The sequence below is a fragment of the Rhinatrema bivittatum genome, chromosome 2 (genome assembly GCF_901001135.1).
Source record: "Rhinatrema bivittatum chromosome 2, aRhiBiv1.1, whole genome shotgun sequence".
NCBI classification, from domain to species: domain Eukaryota; kingdom Metazoa; phylum Chordata; class Amphibia; order Gymnophiona; family Rhinatrematidae; genus Rhinatrema; species Rhinatrema bivittatum.
In genome coordinates this window covers 578,694,136-578,700,584 of record NC_042616.1, presented here as the reverse complement: position 1 = coordinate 578,700,584, position 6,449 = coordinate 578,694,136, and positions in this window count along the sequence as shown.

The following is a 6,449-nucleotide window of genomic DNA, read 5'->3' as shown; positions in this document are numbered from 1 at the left end:
AGGGATTATACCCATGTTTCTAGGGCCCACACAACCATATCTCGGATAGATTACCTATTGGTATCTGCTAATTTGTTCCCTAAAGTACCACGGGCAACAATCGGCTCCATCTCCATCTCTGACCATGCCCCAGTGTGGCTAAATGTCACAGCAGGTAGTGGTGAGCGCACTCCCAAACTATGGAGGTTTCCCAGTCATCTTGCTGAGGATAGAACTTTTCAGGCCTTTCTACAGGCTAGATGGCGAGAATATGAAAGTCATAATCATGATCATAAGGGGGACCCGATCCTTTATTGGGAAACCAGTAAAGCGGTCATGAGAGGGGAGATAACTTCCTACTTGATAGCAAAGTCAAAAGCCATGATCAGGAATATTATCCCTTTAGAAGTGCAGCTAGGTCAAGCTAAACTGCACTTGGTGCAGAATAATAATCCCCAGAACCAGAGGGCATATAATGAGACTTTACAAATGCTAAACTCTTTATTACACGTCTGGGCACAACAGGCATTACAACGGGGAGCACATAAGTTATTCTCAGGATTCTCAGGAAACCAGGAAGCCATCCTGAAGTTACTCCAGGCAGGCCCTTTTATTCTCCTGCGTTACATATTCTTTGTGTATACAATCACATCCTTGATAACAACAATACTCTCGGAGACATAGCTACTACGGATTATTATGATTAACTCATGTTACTATTTTTGTGAGAGAAAGCAGGCATTCTGTGCTTTTGTGCTAAGAGCAAGGTCTGTATGTAAAAGGCAAAAGCTTGAGGAATGCAGACACAAACAGGCTCAGTGTCTGTTCAGATAAGCAAATACTGAGAAGTGTTGATGCAGACAGATTCAGCTTTTGTGGCTTGCCAACCAAAGAGAAAAAGCCTACATCTCCACATCTCATCCTTTCCCTTATATTTTAAAGGAAATCTTTACATTGCGATTTAGGTAAAAGTATGTTAGCAAGATTGGGCAAGCATTGAATACAGCAGCAGCAACATATTAAAATAACAATACAAAGTAATACAATGAGAATTGTCTTTCTGAGACCTGCCAAGTCAGGGAGCCAGGAGATGTTGTGAAATTGTGCAGGTGTTCAGTGATGGTTACATTAAGGAAGGAGTTTTTTCTAGACATGTTGTGTTGCAGGATGAATGTTTGATTGCAATATGGGTATTTCCCTACCCTGAGCTACTGTCATTATTATGTTCCCAACAAAAGGCAGTGTTCTCTTGTACCCTACTACCCAAATGCATCACCGTGTAATTGACTGGTGAGTTTATAAAGACCCCATTGACCCACGGGTATGTAGTCCATCCTGATAGGTTAAAAGGAACTGCATGCATCAATAGTCCTCCTCTGGAATGGGTTGGCATGTGCATGCAAACCTAGCAATCTGTTTGGTTCAATAGTTGTGATAAAGTCTGTGCAGCGGTAATGTACATATTGGATTGCCATAGTCCTTGTTCAGAGATCGCCATGGCGGGAGGGAGAATACAGAATAAGAAGATGCACATCACAATTGTCAATGAATTGGCGTTCAAGCAAGAAAATGCAGCAAGCAAAATGTTCTCTGGAGTTTTTACAAGTCCCTGCTGTTCCAGGAGCTGTGTGGATTGGCTGGATAGTGCCTTAATTTGTCCCCAAGTCATCTGATGGTGCTGGCGAGGAGCCCAATCCCGGTCCTTCTGGGGGTTGTGAAGACTCAGGGAGAAGTTTGGAATCGGATTCTGCAGGCCTTGGTGTCACGCAATCTCTCCACGGCTTAACGCAATGACTCGGAACCCAGACTGGACCTGAGGGAGCAAGCACAGCACAGTAGGCCGCATCCCCGGACTTTCCTGGTGGCAAGAGCCGCTGTCACCAGGAACCTCTGCAGTCCAGCTGCTATCTTGCTGGCACGGCAGGAGCCGTGCCGGGCCTTCCTTCATGGCCTGGGAGGCCGCCGATGCCACCAACTGATGCCACAGCCTGGAGACCGCATCCCTCAAGGTTTCCTGTCTGGCTGTGCCACCCCCGGACCTCTCCTGGGCAGCTGAGGCCGCTGCCGACGTCGGGGCCTGCCCTGAGGCCTGCTCTCCTCTGCACAGCGGCAGCATGGCCGCTGTCCAAGGTTCTGCCCCTTCCTCTTATGGGCAGGCCCTTGGCTTCCTCCTGGATTTAAAGGGCCAGCACAGCTGTGGCCCTTATGGAGCTCCTCCCAGGGAGTTGCCTCTTCTGCCTACTTAAGGACTCTTTGCTCAGTCTGTCTTCACCTTGGCAAGGGATCAGTCCTCCCTAGGACTTCTCTGGCTTGTTCCTGCCTGGCTTCCCTGACGTCTTCGTCTTTGATCCTGATGATATCTGCAGTATCCTGATGTTCCACTCCTGATGACCCAGGTTCCGAATATCCTTGCCCCTGGAGGTTCCTGTTTTTATTGTTGAGGCTCCGATCCTCAAGTTCTCCTGTTCTGACCTCAGAGGATCCTGGCGGTTGCTCAACCCTTCCTTGTGTCTCGTCCTGAGCATGCCCGCTCCCCTCGTGGTCCGTGGCCCTACGGGCTGTGTAGGGCACCTGAGGGACTGTGTTCGCACGTCTCGTCTTTTCCAAATTCCAAGACCCGTTTCGTCTGTTCCATGTTCCAAATTCCAAGACCCGTCTCTCTGTTCCAAGTTCCAAGTTCCAAGACCCGTCTCGTCTGTTCCAAGTTCCAAGACTAGACTCGTCTGTTCCAAATTCCAAGACCTCGTCTCGTCTGTTCCAAGTTCCAAGGTCTTGTCTGTTCCAAGGCCTTCAGCTAACCTGACCTCTGTCCGGCCTGCCACCTCTGCTGCTCCCTGCGGCAGATCCGAAAGGGCTGGGAACGGTTGGAGGACCGTTCAGAGACCACCATAGCATTGGTGGTCATTCTGGGGCATGCAGGAGGCTCCGGCCCTCCAGATTCCTCGTGTCCACCCAGAGGGATAGACTCACCGCAGGGGCACACATCTTGTCCCATGCTTAGGAGCGCCCCCTGGTGCTCCCGTCCACCGAGCACAACAGCAACTTCCATTATAACAACATATCTTTAAAGCAGCAGTCTATGATATCCAGCATTCTTTTGGTGCCATGTACACATTTACTAAATATATAAAATAACTTTAAAAGGAAAATCATATTTATTTATTTACTTACTTACTCAGGCGATTTATATACCATCATTCCAAAATAAAAGATCACAACGGTTTACAAAATCAGCATTCAGATTCTGGATCAACATTCCCATTCTGGGTCAACATTCATATTCTAGTCCAAAACAACAGCGAATACCTACTGTAGGTCATATTCATACATAATCTGGTACATCACAACAGTAAATACCTATTCTAGGTCAACATATCCGCATCAGGTACAAGTTAACTAGGGTGTAATGAAGGAGGATTGTAACCTATAGTTTTCATTTCATTATCCTTCATGTCATACTCAGTAGGGATGTGCAAAGCCCAAACCAAATGTTTTCGGTCTGCCGTGGGAAATATCGTATTTCCCGCAGTTCGGGCCTTTGAAATTCGGGGGTCGACCCGAATTTTAGTTTAGTGCTCACTAACGTTGAAATTGCCTAATTCGTCCTGAACGAATGCACATCCCTAATACTCAGTATATTGTCTTGTTATACTTTACATCATTCAATACTTTGCTGAATTTACTAACATTATCTAAAGCAGTGGTTCTCAACCAATGTGTCGGGACACACTGGTGTGTCACCAACAGGTGGGAGGCGCATCACCAAAAGTTTTATTATAGTAAGCTTATGCTTCCTGAAACATCCCCATGTGCCTGCTGCTTGAGGAACGTGCACAGCAGGGAACACCTATGTTTTTTAGTCTAAAAAGTACCCAAACGAAATAGGAGGTGCAAGTCTGTGCACGCACTTCTTCCAACTCATTTTCCAAAGGGAATATTTTATTTTCCCTTTGGAAATTGGTGTAAACTCTTTGTGGACTTTATACTTCTGCACACAGTTTGAAAGTTGCCCCAGAGAGTCTGGTTTCTCAGGATTTCAGTATTTGCATACTTCTGTTTTTAATTTCTGTTCCTTTGTTCTGTAATAGGTAAGGGTCAGTCTGCGCTCTGCATGTGTGACAGAGGTGAGGGATTCTGCTGACTAGCGTGTAGGTTCTGTGTAGGGATCTTTTGGTTTGGTTTTCCAACAGGAAGCGTATTGTGTTCTGTATATGCAGTGCTGTGTTTTCATAGGTAGGGTTGTTGTTGCTGTTTGAGTCCTGGATGTTAGTGCTGTAATGGTATGGCAGGTTTGTTTTATAGCTTCTAAGGGTCTTTTTTTTTTTTTTGCAGGTTTTCATGTTATTTCACAAAGGGGAGGGATTTTTAAGTGCTGTTACTGAGGGGATACCAGAATTTGAATATTTTTTTTGTAAGGCAAGTTGAAAAGGAAAACATTTTATGATCTGAGTACTGATACACTGACATTGGGGATAAAGCTTCTACGGCCAAGTCCAAAAGCAAGGAACGTTTAAGCAGCATTGTCTGAATTATCAGGAAGGCTGCTCACCTGGTAAAAAATGTTGCAGTAATTTTGTTATGGGTTTGACAGTTGCTTGGTTTTGCTTGTAAGTATTATTATCCTTAATATAAAGCATGGGGGTAACCTGCACGGAGCGGCAGTTACTGCCATGGGAAGCTTGCTGGGCAAATGGGTGGACCATTTGGTCTTTTTCTGCCGACAATACTATGTTACTGTGTTCTATGTTAAATCCTTGCTTTGCTCTGTGTAAACTCCAGAAAAGTTCAGAAAGTTAAGGTTGACAGTGAAATTCACGAGACTTTGTTCACTGTTCCACCTTAAATCAGAACATCAGTCCCAGATTTCTCACTTATAAAGTAAGTGAAGATTCAAACTTTTGTGAAATTAATCAAATTTAATACCTATTTTTTACCTATTTTTGAAATTAAAGAATATTGTATCATATTTAACAATAAAATAATATTTAGAATTTTTAAACTTCAGCTGCATAATTTAATGTGCAGTGTCACACAAGTGAGCATCATCTATCAGGTGTATCATAGTGGAAAAAAAGTCGAGAACCACTGATCTAAAGTTCTGACAGTGACGTTATCGGCATATTGGTATTTTAGTTTAGATCATATACATTTCTAAAGAGCCATGTTTTCAGTTCCCTTTTGAAACTCTTTCTTTCTGTTATCAGATGTAGTGATTCTGGAAGAGAATTCCATAACCTGGGGCCTACTATGGAAAACATTCAGTCTCTTATTTGCGTTAGATGTGTGCTCCGTGTTGTAGGCACCTTTAGAAGTCCTTTGTTTTGTGATCTTAGGGCTCTCTGCGGTGTGTATGGTTGAAGTGTCACTCCAATTAGGCATGGGTTAATGCTGTTGATAATATTAAAAATTAGAGTCAATACTTTATAATGAATTCTAGATTGTACAGGAAGCCAGTGCAGTGCTATCAGCGAGGGGGTGATGTGGTCATTCCTTGTCCCTAGTAACAGTCTAGCTTAGGCATTTTGTAGTAATTGTAGTGGTTTTAATAGTCCTGAGGGTAGGCCTAGTAATAGGGAATTGCAGTAATCTATGTTTGAAAATATTAGTGTTTGTAAGACAAGTGCGGAAGTCCTCTATTGTTAAGGTTTCAGCCGATGAAATATTCTCAGTTTGGAGTGTCCTGTTTTAATTAGTTTGCATACATGCATTTTCATTGAAAAATCTGTATTCCTAGGTCCTGTACTTGATCTGAGGGTGTAATGTTAAAGTTTCCTAAGTCTAGGGTTGGCAGTTTGATTATTGTGAAATTTCTCCTTGACCACACAATTTCAGTTTTTTTATGTTTAATGTTAGTTTTAGCTGAGTTAGTCTTTGCTGTATTGCCTTCATGTATGTTGACAGAGTCGAGGTCATTTTTTCAAATAATTTGTTGAATGGGATGTAGAATTGTATGTCATCTGCATAAAGGAAGAATTTGATTCCTAGTTCCGCTAGTAATGTACATAGTGGTAGCATATAAATGTTGAATAGTGTAGCTGAGAGTGCTGACCCCTGGGGGACACCTGTGTTGACTGGGAAGGTGTCAGATATGTGATTCTCCAGTTTGACATGGAATGATCTATCTGCTAGGAAAGACAAGAGCCATTTGATAACATTTCTGTCTATTCCAATTTTTCTCAACTGATGGCATAGCAGAGTGTGGTCTACGGTGTCAAAGGCTACAGTTAGATCAATTTGTACCAGGATATAGGATTCATCATTGTCCAACCCCTGTAGTACACTGTCGGATAAGAAAATGAGTAGGGTTTCTGAAGAGCGATCTTTTCTGAATCCGAATTAGGGTATAGAATATTATTGTCTTCTAGGTAGCTTTCTAATTGTGATAACACTGCTTTTTCTGTGAGTTTAGCAAAGAAAGGCAGGTTGGATATTGGTCGATAATTGTCCCAATCATCAATTCTGCCAGCTTT